This window comes from Acomys minous (genome assembly GCF_964271855.1).
Source record: "Acomys minous genome assembly, chromosome: 6".
In the NCBI taxonomy this organism is placed as follows: domain Eukaryota; kingdom Metazoa; phylum Chordata; class Mammalia; order Rodentia; family Muridae; genus Acomys; species Acomys minous.
Genome location: NC_140487.1, coordinates 81,312,079 through 81,328,043, shown reverse-complemented (window position 1 = coordinate 81,328,043; position 15,965 = coordinate 81,312,079). Strand labels below are relative to the sequence as shown.

Sequence of the window (15,965 nt, the reverse complement as noted above, 5' to 3'; positions counted from 1 at the left end):
GGGTCATGAAGTTGTGGTTGTATTCATGGGTGGGAAGCTCTCTGTTGTTTTTTTTTGTTTTGTTTTGTTTTGTTTTTGTTTTTTCGTCAGTAGGAGATGTCTGCTTCTGTGGTGTTTATGCCCAGGAAGGTTATTTTTACTGACAGGCTGGAGGATTGGGAGCCAGAGAGAATATAGGTTGTGTTATTTCCAGATACTGATTCTAGGCTGTTAGCTGCTGTGGAATGTCATTCCAGAAAGCAACACTTTGGAGACTATTTTGACACCTCTGAATGATTTAATAATGCCCTTATGCACAATGCTTTATGCATCACGGCTCTATGGCTTAGTTTACTGATTCAGAAGTGTTGTGACTTGCTTTAAAATAGTAATTAAAGATATTATTTTATCTTAAGGAAATCACCTTTTTGTCCCATGAAAATTCACAAGAGAAATCTTCCAAAGTGTGGAAAAAAAGTGTATTTTTCCAGGAGCTAAAATCTGATGTTTAGAAAAGATTTAAAAATCTATAAATATGTCCCCAAAGAAAAAGTGTTGTTTGAGTTCAGATATTAAAGATTGTATGAGAAACTGAAGGGGAGGTACTCTAAGAAACATGATATTCTAGACTGTTTAAACATTTATTTTAGATCAGAGAGGAAGACTTTCTTTCTTTTGTAAGGTCCCTACTGTGTGCCCCACTTTCTGAGCTGAGTGTGGGTGACCATAAATTTCCCCTTTGTTGTATGACAAGATTTTTCCTGGGGAGAAACACACATGACTATTCACTCCAGATAACGAACCATGACACACCAAAGTAAGGATACCACCAAGTCCATCTTGGTGAACCAATGACTTTATTGGGATTACTTACAGGGATGTGGATGCAAGGTTACTGACATGAGAAGAAATAAGTCAAAGACAGCTACATCACCAAAGGCCACCCCAGCATGGGTGACAGCTCATGGAAGCTGGGGTCCTAGAACACACTGCTCACCTGCAGGCAGCTGAACAGACTAGCTGAGTTTCCTAGTGGTTCACTTGATGTAAACCCTTTTCAGTCAGCGTGGTTTCTGTTTATTGTTTACTCAGGTAGGGAGGGGCCTAATGAGTCTAGTCAGGTTTGGGGGCTTCCTGAAGCTATTTGAGTTGTTTGCCTTTTGGCTTAAAGAACTTCCCAGCAGGATGAAATGCTTCAATTTGGTGGAAATACCCTTCATTGTAAAGCTAAAGTGTACTTGAGAAACGAAAAAATGCTATGGCCAAGTTTGAAAGTGTGGTCATGTAATAAAGAGGACAGGACACATAAAGCAAGCAGTGTCCAGCATATATTAACAGTGGGCAGGAGATACTGAAGAGCATCTGCCAGTATCCAAGATGCAGACAGCAGAGCTGGAAGACTGAAGGCTTAGGGTGGTTGAACTGGGAATCCAGCGGACCCAGGGGAAGAGGGTCCAAGGCAGGGGAGGAAGAGCTGCTTGCCAAGTCATGCTGGGGAGGGTGGACCTTCCTGGCTGTTAAAAGCTGATTTTTTCACTCATCCATTTCTTTTCAGCATGTGGTAGTTTCAAAATCCATGTACATGACCTTCAGTGGCTTGGATGGTTTCACTGTACTTGTTGATCCCACCTAATTTACTATTGTCATGTACGTTCTCCTGACTTCAACATCACTTATAAACCTGCTCTTCCTATACACTCAGTGTGAGGAATTCATTTTATAGTTTAACTAGCTCTCCCCTCACCCATGCTAATCCCATTCCCCTGTGACTTCAGAAATGGTCCTTCATGAGTCTTGGCGTCTATATCTTGACATACTTAGTCTCTTCTTTGTGACCTCCTTTCTTCAGCCCTTTCTTCATGAGACACCCAAGTCCTTTGGTGAATTCTCTCCTGGCAGGCTGATCCACTGGACATATTCAGCCCTTGATGTGCTTGTGTCCAGTATTAATGGACACAGTGTTAAGTCAGCCCTGTTTATCTCCTTCTCTACCAGGAAGTGCTCTACCCCAGATAACCCACAGGGGTGATGGGGAGGTTCTGGAGGTTGCTTAACCACAGACAAGCAGACATATTTTTCAAGTTACCTAGGGTCACTAGCCTTTCCTTACCTCACTGGCCTACCACAGTTTGTTCTAAAAGCTCAGTTTCTCCTGTGACTTTGCCCAGAAGCCATTTCTTGACTAATATTTCTGGAGTGACTAGATGCTACATAATTCCTATGTCCTCATGTGTGAGACTAGACACATTGTAGTCAGCTGGTAAGCCAATGAGGCTGGAGCTTTCATTCATGATGTTGGACTCTGTTTGTTATTCCACTGGTAACATTAGAAAGAAAAGCCCCTCTTTAGAATTTAAATTGCTCCATGAAAATGTGGACGTATCTGGGTTCTTTGGAGGCCTGCTAAGGCAAAGCTTCTTCTTCTTGTTCAAAAGAACAGATTCTAGGACCCACTACCCTTCTCCTTAGAGAATGGGAGGCCCCCTATGGGTACTAACCCACCCCGGCAATGGGGGAGAGTGGTGTGAGGATTTGACTAGGAGGAGAGGAAGAGTGGGCTTCGAACAGGCTGTACAGTGATTAAATAGATAAACAGTTAAACGAAGAACAGATGCTAAAGCCAGATGTAGCGATGCATGATTTTGATTCCATCATTTGTGAGACAGAGAAAAGTAGATCTCGGAGTTTGAGTCCAGCCTGGTCTACAGAGTGAGTTTCAGGGCTACACAAAGAAACCCTGTCTCAAAAAAAAAAAACCAATCAGGCAGGGTGCAGTGGCATGGGCCTGTAATCACAGCACATGGAGAGGCAGAGGCAGAGGCAGAGGCAGAGGCAGATGGATATCTGTGAGTTCAGAGCCAGCTGTTCTATAAAGCAAGTCCAGGACAGCCAAGGCTTCATAGAGAAACCCTGTCCCAACAAAGCTCCAATCCAAACCAAAACAACAGAATCAAAATTTGACTTCTGGCCCTGGGGAGACCTGGTCTTTTTTTAAATGTAGGTGTTATTATTTTTTATTATTATTCTTTTTTTTACATATACGTTTATATTATTACACATATATACAATCAATTACCTACAGCAAGAAGAATTAAAAAATGATCAGGTATTACATACGTGTTACATTCATATTGTTTTGGCAAACTTGAAAACAACTTTCCTATCTTGGTGCATCTAAAATTCTGAATGTAAATCAATATCTATCATATTTCACCTTTATCAACTTAAAACATCTATCTAGATCTAAAAACATCTTCAGCCCTAAACCATTAAGCTTAATTGTAAAACTGAACTACCTGGTCTTCAACACCATCAAAGATTTGAGAAGAAATAAAATTAATTACCTGAGTAGACAGAAAGTTCAGGTTAGCCATTTCGAAAGTGAGAACATGACAGAGGTAGTTTGCTGCCTGAACAGTCATCCACAACTCTCTCTAACATTAAGATAGCACCGGTGTTAAAGGTTAGGCTCACAACCAGAATTATGAGAGACCTGCTCTTTTAAACTATCTCTGTTTAAGCATTAATCTAGCTGCCCTGTCAGTCAGTGGGCCAGTCCATTCTCTCATTTTCATCTTGCCAGAAACCCTTTTCATCTGGAGATTTGCTGAGTGGAGAGGTACACTAATATTTGCTGAGTTGAGGGGTGCACTAATTAGCCTCTTAGTGGGATAGTCTATTCTGCCCAGAAGCTCCTTTCCCACACAGTGATTTATGGAGCCACTGCCATGTGGTCTGTTCATCTCTCTGGAGCTACTCAGAACATCACAGTGTTTCCTTTTCTTTCTATTTCGAATACTTGCCAGAGTCTAAGTGTGCTTTGTCTGGCATTCTTGACTTTCCTGATAGGTCTCAAACCCTGGGCAAATGGTTAACTGAAGTGCCCATTACCATATCAAAGTGGACCTGGCAACCAGTTCTCCAGGCATCACTCAATCCTCACCTCTTACATGGAATGGCTGGTATACCCTGTCCCACATGCTAAACTTCTTCCCAGGGGCTGTAATGCCCTTCCCCCAGCTGTGTACCCTCATATAATCTATCCATTTTTGCTTACCTGGATTCTTTTGTTCTACCCTTTACTTTCTTGGCTAGTCTTTTGGATCAGACCACCATTCTTGGTTGGAAGCAACCCTCCCATTTTGCATCTTCTTTTTTTATTTTAATTTTAATTTAATTTAATTTAATTTTTTATTTTTTATTTTTTGTCATCTTCTTAAGAAAGACGTTCCAGTCTTGTCCTGACTTTCCCCTGGCAGACTGCTTCACTGCACAGATTCACCCCTCGCTGTGCTCACATCCAATTTTGATGTAAGTCAGTCCTATTTCTTTCCCTCTCTATGAGGAGGTACCTGACACCCGATTACCCACAGAGGTAACAGGAAGGCTCTGGGAGGAAACCTCTCTTTGAGGTACTTGTTTTCAACTCCTCTCCTTACATGTCTGAGCTCAGTCTGGTCATGCCCACTCTGCACTCTGCAAGATGTCCTTGCCTCTGATTATGCTCGCCCATTTATCTACAATAAACCCTTTCTTCCATCCTGCCTAGATAGCATTTAGCATTGTCACTGGTGTCCCAGACAGTGGTCTAAAGAGACCCAGAGATGTCTACACCCTTGTCACTGAGAAAATAGAAATAGGTGGATGCCTATGCCTCCCACCCAAATCTACCAAATTGACCATGTTGGAGCCCATACAATTTAAAGTGCCCTGAAATCTATGTATTGATGTCACCTCAGGGACTTCTTTTTTGTCATTTTCTTATATTCCTGTGTTGTTGGTTTCTCACTTTGCTGGTAGACACATTATAATAACTGCCACATGCAACTTAAACCTCTTTGATTATGCATTTCCATCAAACTGTACCCCATCCACTGCACCTTTAAAAACAACGTTTTAGACTGACCGAATACGGTTTTCTCTTCAAGAGTTAATATAAAACACAACAAAGATAACTCAGAAAATAAAAGAGCTTGGGACATTTCTGTCACAGACAAGTAGGAAGCTGTGAATTGAGGGAAGTTACTCTTTTGATATTGGGAGAAAGTGGAATAGGCCTTAGATTCTTGAGAGTGGAAAACAAAGCAGGCTCTGAATTGCCCTACCTGTGTAGGGTGGGAGAAATTTCCAGAATGCAGCACAGGGCTGGGGAATTTTCATCGTGCCCGGAAATGCCGCTGAATTAAGACGACAAAGAGAGTATGAGGGAGCTCAGACTCATGGGTAAAGTTCTTGAAGCCAGAACATAGTCAGAAAATTTTTAATGTGTTCACCTTGACACCTGAGTTAAGTATCAGCCTCCTCAAGATACCAGGTAAGAAAAGCTTGTAGAAGAGAAGGCTAATTATCAAGGGCTATAATCTAGATAATGCATGGACGATGGTCTTCGTCAGCCTTCTCTCCCTCCCTTCTTCTTCCCTTCCCTCTTCTTCCCTCCCTTCTTCTTCCCTCCCTTTTTCACACCCTCCCTTCTCACCCTCCCTTCTTCAATTTTATGGGTGTCACCATTTACCACTGTTTTGTCCTTACACTGACTAGTCTGTGCTTGCCTGGTAAGAGGCAGTTCAAGATGGCTCTTGGGTCCTGTTATTTTTCCATCCCCTTTTACTATCTTTTTTTGAGAACTCTCTTTTTCCAGCATTACAGGGTGCTCCTGTCGTATTCTACCTACACTGGAAGTGGCCATGTAGAATTTTATTGGACAATGGTAGTTATGAAACTCCATCTGGAGGCTTCTTTAGTTGGTCAGTTGGCATTGCTTCTAACCATCCAGACGACAGAGGCAGTTAGTCAGTTACACATGTGTATACAAGTCTGTATGGTTGTATATCTCTATATGCACACATAGCCATAGTGACTGACTGAATCTGTGTTCACACCAATGCCCCCCACTCCCACCCTCAACCCACAGCCCAAGAAAAGAGTTCTCTGTCTTGGTTGTGTCTGTTTCTGGTTGGCCTAAAACTCACCCTATAGACCAGGCTGGCACCTCCATCTGTCTCTGACTCCCAAGAGCTGGAATTAAAGGCATGTGCTACCACTCCTGACTGCTATTTTCCCCATGGCCTCTCTGTCTTTGTCTCTGACTCTGTCTCTCCCTCTCCCCTCCCTCCCTTTCTCTTTCTCTCTCTTCCTCTCCCCATCTCCTTCCCTCCATGTTCTTCCTTAGTATCAAGAAGCTTAGTTCTCTTTCCTATAATAGGAAAATATATCCATTATTTGCTTAGTCATAGTATGCACATAAGTTTGGGAATGGTGAGCATGTAGCATTATGAAACAGAAACATCTCAGAGCACATAATTGTCTATAACCATTTAGTCTACTAAGGCTAAAGGTTACATAGTCAGAATATTGTGGTCCAAAGCTAGTGTGGCTCGTCCCTCCCCTCTGTGCTGTTATATCACTAATGAGAAATACTCAGATTCATTTCTTTCTCTTTACGCTTTTCTTTTTGCTCCTTCCTCTTGTCCTTGTTGCTTTTCCATTTATTTGGACAGAGAACTTAGTATAATACAACTCCCCTCCTCAGTAAGGTGTATCCCATCTAGGCTGATCCAGTGAGTCGCAGGTACAGGTGTAGCATTTACATTTTTTAATGGATGATGCTGGTCCCCCTTTATTTTGTGTGAAACAGTGAATTATAAACCTTGGGTTGTGGGAGGGGTTTTGAGGGTAAATGTGTTTGATTTGATGGGGCTGGGGGTGCTAGGGATACTTGATTTACCCACAATCAGGCAGTCCTATCATAAGAGAGGGAACACAGTACTTAATTATCTTATAGGTGGGGGAAGAACTCCAGGTACAATTAAAAGCCATTGGTTGAGAGCTAAGACCAAGACATCTTATTAGCATAGGGTGGGTATAGACAGCAATCCCTGGGTACTTACTGAGCAGGTGAACAGGTTCTATTGGGAGGAAGGGAGTTAAACCTGTTTTTTCCTTTAGGGCTACATGGCACTCATCCATCAGAGGATGTAGGGGTTCAGGCTCTCCAGATCAGGCAGAGAAGAGAGAGTCCTGCTGACAGATAGTGTCCGCCATTTTATACTGAGCTCTGAGGCTATCTGGAAATGCCAGACATAGACCTTAACAACAGGGTTTCCCAACATTTCTTCCTGTTTAATTTTTTAAAAAGGGGTTTCATACTAGCCATCTGCTTCTGTGCTAGGGACTATTTGGTACTGAACCAGAAGCTGACTGGCAGTGACCTCAGTGTTATTGCTCACTTGCCATTTTAAAAATTGGATGAAGCAGGGTGCAAGAATCAGAACAAACACAGCGTTATCAGATAGCTAATAAAGTGCAGGAGTCAGGAATATACATGATCGCTGAGCCAACTTAACTGCTCAGTGGTTGACATCCCAAGGGTAAGTCTGCACATAATTTTTCGAGGGTATTATCAATGGTCTCCAATAACATCTGATACATCCACCTAGACAAAGCTTTTTTCTCAATACTATGCAGGTCTCCACATGTGTGGCAGTCATTAGGCCTATATCTCCTGTTTTGGAGCAGGACCCAGCAAGAGAGTTTATCAGCCTCTGGAGGAATCTAAGGCTGTTAGCTGTGGATGTCCTTACCAGATAGAGCTCATCTAGGAGGTCCCCAGTCAGGTGTGTCTGTCCAGTGGCTACTGTTGTTGTCTAGTAGATCCATGGGGGCTGCATGTCCAAGGAGGGACCGCTCATCTCTGTAGGCACCTCCCCCCACCATTTTTTGTGCTAACTGGAGATTCTATTGCCCCGTGCTATGGTGCCACTGTTGTTCTAAGTCCCCTCCACTGCTGCTGGGCAGGAAATGAAAGTGCAAGAGCCAGTTTCTCTGGCAGAAAAGGGTGAAGTACCGAATGGACTCTGAGGCTGGCAGGAAGGAGGGCCTGGCCTTACAGCCTTCAGAGAGGAAGGGAGCCCTTCCTTCCCCAGAATAAATGGTGACTCTCAGATGGTCATGGTGAAATAGATGGTGCTGGCCTCTCAACATTTGGATTTATAAAAGACACCAAATCCATGACCTTAGACATGCTGAATTTTTCAAATGAGGTCTATCATCTTTGATTTTGTTATTAGCAAGGTATAGTTTTGTGGAAGCATATTTCCAGCTCATTGTCACTTCAAATAGGCAATTTGCAAAGCTAATGTGGGTAGAGTTCCTCTTTAAAGGATGTACACTAGGGTATGCTGTCAGCTTCCCTGAGTCAGGACCTCAGGAGTCACACTTTGGTAGTATTCTCATACTAATATAGCCTAGGCCTGGCTTAGAGAGTGCTAATGGTTTTATAGAGAGATTTTCCTGGGAAGAAAAAGAGAGTATCAAAAGTCAGAGGACTAAATGTACCTTCTATGAACCACGTGTGCTTGTTAACGATGAATTTTAAGTTCTAAATACTTAGGTCTCCAATGAGAAAATTTTGCTCAAGGTTAAGTTTGCAAAGAAGCCAAATTTAAAACCAATTTGACAAATGTTCTCTCATTATTATTTACTTTTACATAAATTTTGTTCATATACATAAGAATTAAATAGTCTCTGTGTGTGTGTGTGTGTGTATGTGTGTGTGTGTGTGTGTGTGTGTGTGTGTGTGTGTGTATGTGTGTGTGTGTGTGTAGGTCAGACTACAACCTGGAGTGTCAGCCCTCACATCCCATCTTGTTTGGAGGCAGGGTTTCCTAATTGTTGCTAACACATTAGGTTAGCCATCCCGAGCGCTTCTGGGGATTCTCCTGTTCCTGCTTCCCTTTTGTAGTAAGAGAATTGGAATCACACTCAGCATTTATGTGGGTTCTTTGAATTCAGAATAAGGTCCTCATAATTATGTAACAAGCACTTACCCGCTCAACCATCTCCTCAGCCCCTCCCTTCTCCTCCTTGTCCTTGTCCTTGTCCTCCTCTCTTCTTCATTTTCACACTATATTTAATTTTTATGTATATGAACAGGCTTTTTTTTTCATTTGAAAGCAAGTAAGAATTAATTAGGTAGTAGCAAGTCATATTTGGGTCTACTTTCTCCTTTCCCTATCAGAAATTCTGATTCTCTTGGCAAACATTGTCTGTCCTATGGAAGAGATGGCTTATTTTGCACAAATTGGCAATTCTATATGCTGGCTTCCTGTGAGGTGACCTTCTATGGCTAGGATGTGGAGAACAAATCTCACTACACGGGCCAAGTTGTTTAACAGTGTTTTTCAGCTCTTAATCCTGAATTATTTTGTTTACTTCTTCTGTTAATTATTAGAGAAAAGTTAGACATTTCACCAGTAATTATGAATTAGCCTATTTCTGCCCGTTACTGGGAACATACATATTATGTACATTTAGTGACCTCCTCCACAATCTTTCTTTGTTATGAATGACTTTCTCTACCTTGGTAAATAGTTATTGTGCTGAATTCCACTTTATTGACATAAGAATAGCCATTCACCTTTATTTTGATTATTTTGAAATAGCATATCTTTTTCTAACCACCTCCTTCACTAAATTAGAGTTTTAGTGCTAAAATTGAGTTCTTATGAGAGGTTTATAATTTGGTGCTACTTTCTGCACAGTTTGCTACTGACTGCCTTATGAATGGAACATTTAGACCATTTGCATTTCATGCTGCCAACTCTGTTGTCAAGCCTCCTGCCTCTTTTCTAATATTTCTTGTCCTTTTCCTCCCAGTTTTTAAAAGACAAGCTTTTTCTGTGTAGCTATGGCTGTCCTGGGACCAACTCTGTAGACCAGGCTGGACTCACACTCAGAGATCTGCCTGCCTCTGCCTCCTAAGTACTGGTGTTAAAGGTGTGTGCCACCACACAGTTGTATTTCTCCATTATTTTAGATTATTTTTATGCTTTCATTTAATCAGCTTTGTTGCCTATTAGCTATATCTATAAGACTTAGTATTTTAGTGGCTTTTGAATTATGACATGTCTTAGAATCTAAGGGAATCTGTAATACTTTGTATGTCATGTGACACTTCAGTTGTATACTTCCAGCTCTCCCAAGCTTGGTGCTGCTACTTCATACTTTAGTTCAGTCTATGCCATACCCTGTAAATATGTGGTTGCCATTTTTGCTTTAATTAGCCAATAAATAATTATCCTCGAAGTTCAACTTCACTCCTTTGTGTGACACCAAATTTCAGTCTTCTTTTATTTATTTATTTTTTATCCAAAATCTTCCTTTATCATTTTTATAATTTTATTTATTTATTTTGTATCCAAAGCCTTCCTTCAGCATTTTTATAATGCAGCTCTGAGGATGACTCTTTGTCTGACAAAAAAAGCCATTTTTTCATATTTGTTTTAAAGGATATTTTCACTGTGGGTGCTATCTCAGGGCTGTGGTTTTCTTTCTTGTTAATGCCTTTCTGACCCTCTGGCTTGACAGTTAATCTGATCTATCTCTAGTCTTTGTTTCTTGCTTTCTTTGTTTTTTCTGGTAGAGCCCGTCCTGAAGCTGGATTTGATGTCCTGCTTTCAAAACCTGTCCAGTACTTCCATACCCATCCTCACATTTTGTTCTTATATTTAAATACAGGCCTGACATCATAGATGACTTGCCTTTGGCCCCCCTGAAAGACAGCTTTCAGACTGTGCAGTGCAACTGCAGCCTCCAGGAATGTGAGTGCCGTGTGCCGGTACCAAGAGCCAGACTCAACTACTCCCTCGTGATGTGTTTGGAAATCATATCTGCGGGTGTGACTTTCCAGTCTCCCCTAATGGCAGTGCAGCCCATGCTTATTGGTAAGTTGCACTTCAGAAAGACAGTGACCTTGAAAAAAATCAGCCACAGAAAGGGGTTGAGAGGTTCCTATGGGCCAAGAGTTTTCATGGCTTACACTACTGTGGTCAATACCGAAAAGATGGAAAGTGTACTACGATAGGCAGCTTCTCCAATGTGCTCATAATAGAAACTGCCTCTAAGGTTACCACTTAAATGGTCTTCTGAAGCAGCAGCTGTGGGTTCTCTGAGTCTTGGATTTAGTGAATGGATGTGTATTAATTAATTACCATGTCAGATAACCATTTTTGAAAATTATTAAAATAATTTTTGACCGAATTCATTCTTCTAATAAGCCGATCTTAAATTCATGTGTACAGAGACTATCATCAGGGTTGGAAACAGTGTGTGGAACAGGGGAGAGTTCCTACTCACACAGCAGGACTGGTGTAGTGAGCAGAGTCAGCAACAGACCAATAAACAGTCAATCCATCCCCTGCACAGCTTGAGGACAAGACAGTCTCACATGGGTGAAAAATCTAATTTTCTTATTGCTAGGATCCTCAAGATTCCTTTGACAAGCTTAAATGTTCAGGTCATAGCTGTGATAACACAGATGGGTATTAAGGGACTTTCTCAGTTTTATATATACATGGGTGTACATTGCGTTCAATGGCATGCTACTCAGCAGCTTTGTAAATTTTTAAATTTAAATTTTCTCAATTGATAACAGGCAACTCTACATGTGTGTGCATGTGTGTGGGCAGGTGCATGTGGAGGCTGAAGGTCAATGCTGGGCTTCTTCCCTTATTGCACTTCCTTGTTTTATTTTATTTCATTGGGAGAGGGTGCCTCAGTGAGTCTGTAGCTCACCAATTTGGCAAGATACCTGGCCAGTGAGCTCCAGGACCCCTCCTGTCTGGGTCCCTTGAGTACTCAGACTGTAGGCACACATCACCATGCCTTGGTGTTATGTAGGTGCTGGGGCTCCAGACTTAGGTGGCAGGCATTTTACCAGCTTGGTAATCTCCCTACCCTCTCACCAGCTCTCCACATTTGGCTTTGATTCATGGGTCTTGCTGTGACTGAGTACACTTTTCCATTTATCTGTCACAGTTGTCCACACAGTTCCAAACATTGCTTCTTTTTATACGACTTAAGCTGTTACTTTTGAACCCTTGTTTAGTATTTTATTTTAAGATTAAGTCTTTCATGTAATTTGCTCTCTAGAGACATAGGTGTGGATTTTTATGACATAATGATAACAATACTCAAGCAATTCAATTGTCAAATCACTGTCAATAGGGAAAAAATAATGAAACATTTATTTGACATCATATTTTTTATCTGTTTAAAACTGGTTCTACCTGGTAAATTTACAAAGCATTTAGATTACTATTTCATTGAATTTGTTTTCCAAGTATTGTAGTTAAGGGAAAGTATGACCATCGAATTTATATGTATTCAGAAATTCCTAATTCTGTCCTAAGGCAGAGATAATTTTTGAAAAATATCAAAAAGTTTTCCTTGGCCATCCTGAAACTGGCTCTGCAGACCAGGCTGGCCTCAAACTCAAAGATCTGTCTGCCTCTGTCTCTCTGAAGTGCTGGCTCTAAAGGTGTGTACAACCAATGCCCGGCAAAAAATATCTTATATTTGAACCTGACGTACCCCAAATTTTTAAGTGTTGTAAAAGAATTAAGACATATCATGTAGCAGTAATGACTTGGGGAATTACTATTTCTGTTATCATGGCCAAAGATCTCTTTATTATTAACTAAGTGAAAAGGAGGTATGCATGTAAAACGTCAAAGTAAAAAATGTTTCAAGCAAGAACACATTCCCTGTGCTGAAGACAAAAATCTCTGTGATGAGTTGAGGAACCGGAGGATGTCTCTATGCATGGAGTCAATGAAGTACGACTCATAAAAGATTAGCTCAGAGTTATTGAGGGACAGAGGGCATCAGGTCCAGAGTTCCAGAGTTTGGATTTTATTCCAATCAAATGGAAACTTTCGATTGAGGGTCTGATCGGATCAGACATACCATATGATCACACCTATCTGTGTGTTCAAATTTTACTCTACCTCATGAAGAATGAATTTATTAGGGAGTGAAGAAGAGGTGAATTGGTAGGAGGAAGAGCCTGGATAGGAGGCTGAAGGGATTTGCCAGCCAGGGTAGGGTGATAGCAATAAAGATATGTGGAACTGGTGAATTTGCTTGTAGGATCTGAAGGACTGAGAGAAACGGACCCTTCAGTTTGCCCCTAAAAATTCCAACGATGGGTATTAGGTGGAAATGCAGCAATAAGGCCATTTTTGTGTTTGAGATGACTTTTAGAGTCCTATGAGGTGTTGAATAGACAGTTGGCTGTAAGACTCCAAAGTTCAGGGGAGATAAATATTTGGGAGTTGTCATTATATGGATTCTATGAGATGACCCAGTAAGAATTCAGAAGAAAAAGAAACCTAACAGATATTAGTACAGATGAAGGAGGCTGTGTTGTCTTAGAAACTGTGTATATAGGGTGTATATAGCTGTATAGGATGCTGTGCTGAGAGGTAGAATAAACTTAATTGGAAAATGCCATCAGATTTGCTTCAGAGTAGTGGTCTTGATCGGAGCAGACTTTGTGATTGCTAAGGAAGAGCTGACCAAGGTAGGTTGGGTAGCTGAGTGGGCTGGGTGGAAGGCAAGTCTCCCCAGCTCTTCTGAAGATGTTTCTCCAATAGAGTGGGTGAGTGGCAGAAAGTGCTGAGCTGGGCATAGGGGAGCCAGGGAAACATTTTAAGATATATTTTAGTATGACTTTCTAGGAAATGTGAAACAGTCTGCAATTATATATAATTTTGCTACTCTTTGGTGCATTTGTTTTTAAGTTTTTGCATTTTTTTGGTCCTGGGAACACAATAAAATTTCGATATATTCTATTTGCTAATTTTAACAACTCAAGAATACGAGAATGGAGACTGGAGAGATGGCTTAGCTTCTGAAGCACTAACAGACGACCCAGGTTTGGTCCCATGCACTCACATGGCTGCTCACAACTGCTTGTAACTCTCATTCTTGGGGGTTCCAACATCACTTTCTGTTTTCATAGGGCACATGAATGTACACACAGATATACATGTAAACAAAAATACAGTAAGTTTTATAACAGAATCAAAGCATGAATTTGTAATAAGCCTCTTGAACATATTCACTGTAATATGATTTTTAATGGCTGCTTAAGTTTTCTATATGGCACGAATCACAATTTATTAAAATAATCTTTACCTGTAAGATGTTTAAATGGTTTCTTTACATATTTAAAATGTTTTCTTATTGGTTGAAGTAATAAAGTACTTACATATATTAATGCTAATAGACATATGTACATTTGAACCCAGGAATCCTTCACTTAGTTAATATTCTCTATTAAGCCAGGAAAACCCTCCCCTGTACCTATGGACTGGCAGGCACTTCTGATGATGCATTTATTGCCTGGTAATGTTTGTTCTGAGTGGAATAGGTATGTTTGGACTGATATTTTATGTGAATTAGTATGCTGATTCTTGCCCAGCTCTGTGCATTTTCTGCATAGTGTTCTACACACTGCTGTTGTCCTCATGAGCAGCAGAGGCAAGCACAGTGACCGGACCTAGGCAGAGAATGCAAGTGAGTCTGAATATCATCAGGCAAAGTAAAGTTAGACAAACTTTGTAGAGAAGAAAATCACATTTATCAAGATATTCTCATTTACTGGTTTATAGTCTTTGCCACATAAAGAAGAGAAGTGAAGTCAGGGGTTTGCTGTGATGAATACAGTACAAGAGGGACAGCCCAACATGCATGTCTGCCTAAGCTCTGTAATTAGCCCTAGAATGTGGGAAGTTTTTAAGTATTTGAAAGGCAAGATATGCTGACAATTTATTTCAACTTCATTTTACTCAGATATGATTACCCTAAAAATTGCCTGACTTAAATGTCTTTTTCTTCCCCCTTAAGTGAAGCCTGATCCGCCATTGGGTTTGTGCATGGAAATCACAGATGATGGTAATTTAAAGATTTCTTGGAGCAGCCCAACAGTGGCACCATTTCCACTTCAATATCAAGTGAAATATTCAGAGAATTCTACAGTTAGAAGAGAGGTAAGTATATTTTCGTAAAGAAAAATTGAGAAGCTATTAAAGATTCCCAAGTCTCATAGAAATTACCCTTGCCTGCTAAATATGCCTGTGCTTCTTAGAGTAGAAGGGATTATATAGAATATTGCATAGTGAGATAATTTATACACTAAGGAGATCAGTTATAAATTTTTGACATAGGGTTTCTCTGTGTAGTCCTGGCTGTCTTGGAACTTGCTCTGCAGACTAGCCTGTCCTCAAACTCAGAGCTCTGCCTCCCTCTGCCTCTGGATTGCTAGGATTAAAAGTGTATATGCCACTGCCTGGATGCTTACCAGATTTTAACTTACAACTACACCAGTTTTCATTGGTAGACTGCTGGTTGACAGTGCAGCCTTCTTCGCTGCTCAGTGTGCTGGCACACCGTGTATGCATTTGTGTCATGGAATCGCTCAGCATCCTCCTCTGCTGAAATGTTTTGTGAGCACCTCTTTATTGTTAGGAGCTGGCATACATGCAGTGAGATGCTTTGGGATCATAGAGCAGGGTGAGAGGATGAGGAAGGAATGGCACAGCAAGTGGAGGCTGGGGCAGGCCTCATGGGGGCATGGCACTGGGTCAAAGATTTGAAGGAGACCGCTGTGTAGGTGTCTGGGGGACTGGGTGACAAGCAGGTGGACCAGCAATGCAGGGGCCTGTATGGCAGAGGCTGAGTGAAGACAACTGTGGCAGTGGATGGTAACAGAGACAGGGCTGGGGAAGGAGGAGGAGGGCATGAGTGGCCTGTGGAGTCACATGAAAACCTCAATGGCACATAGGCAGCCTAAGCACTACATCATTTTTCCAAGGTAAAAACCAATCTTTTTAGAACCATGTTACTTTTCTAAGGTCTTATTAGTTTGGGAGTCCTTGGTGTCAGGTGTATCCATACAGAGTTAAGGCTACTGTGAGGTGCTTTCTCATTAGTAAATTGGAGATCACAGAAGTATAAGTATGGACGTCCTGATAATGTTCTATTGCATACCTCATGCTTTTCATGGTTTTTAAACTATGACTTGTTTCTTCCCCTCATCGTCTTGAAGAGACCAGGGAGTTCCATTGAAGCACATTTTTTGAAAACTCAGTGTGATGCACGAGTTTGTTTTCTACAGGGTTTGGCCTCATGTCTTCCCCTCTGGT

General features: G+C 41.2%; 1 pseudogene across 1 annotated transcript in view; it reads left to right on the top strand.

The window, feature by feature from the left end:
• Window positions 1–15,965, top strand: part of LOC311600661 (leptin receptor-like) — a 53,417-nt pseudogene that overhangs the window by 14,388 nt on the left and 23,064 nt on the right. Inside the window, exons 5-6 of the transcript XR_014783640.1 lie at window positions 10,495–10,700; window positions 14,668–14,810. The product of XR_014783640.1 is annotated as a leptin receptor-like (transcript). The remainder of the gene's footprint in view (window positions 1–10,494; window positions 10,701–14,667; window positions 14,811–15,965) is intronic.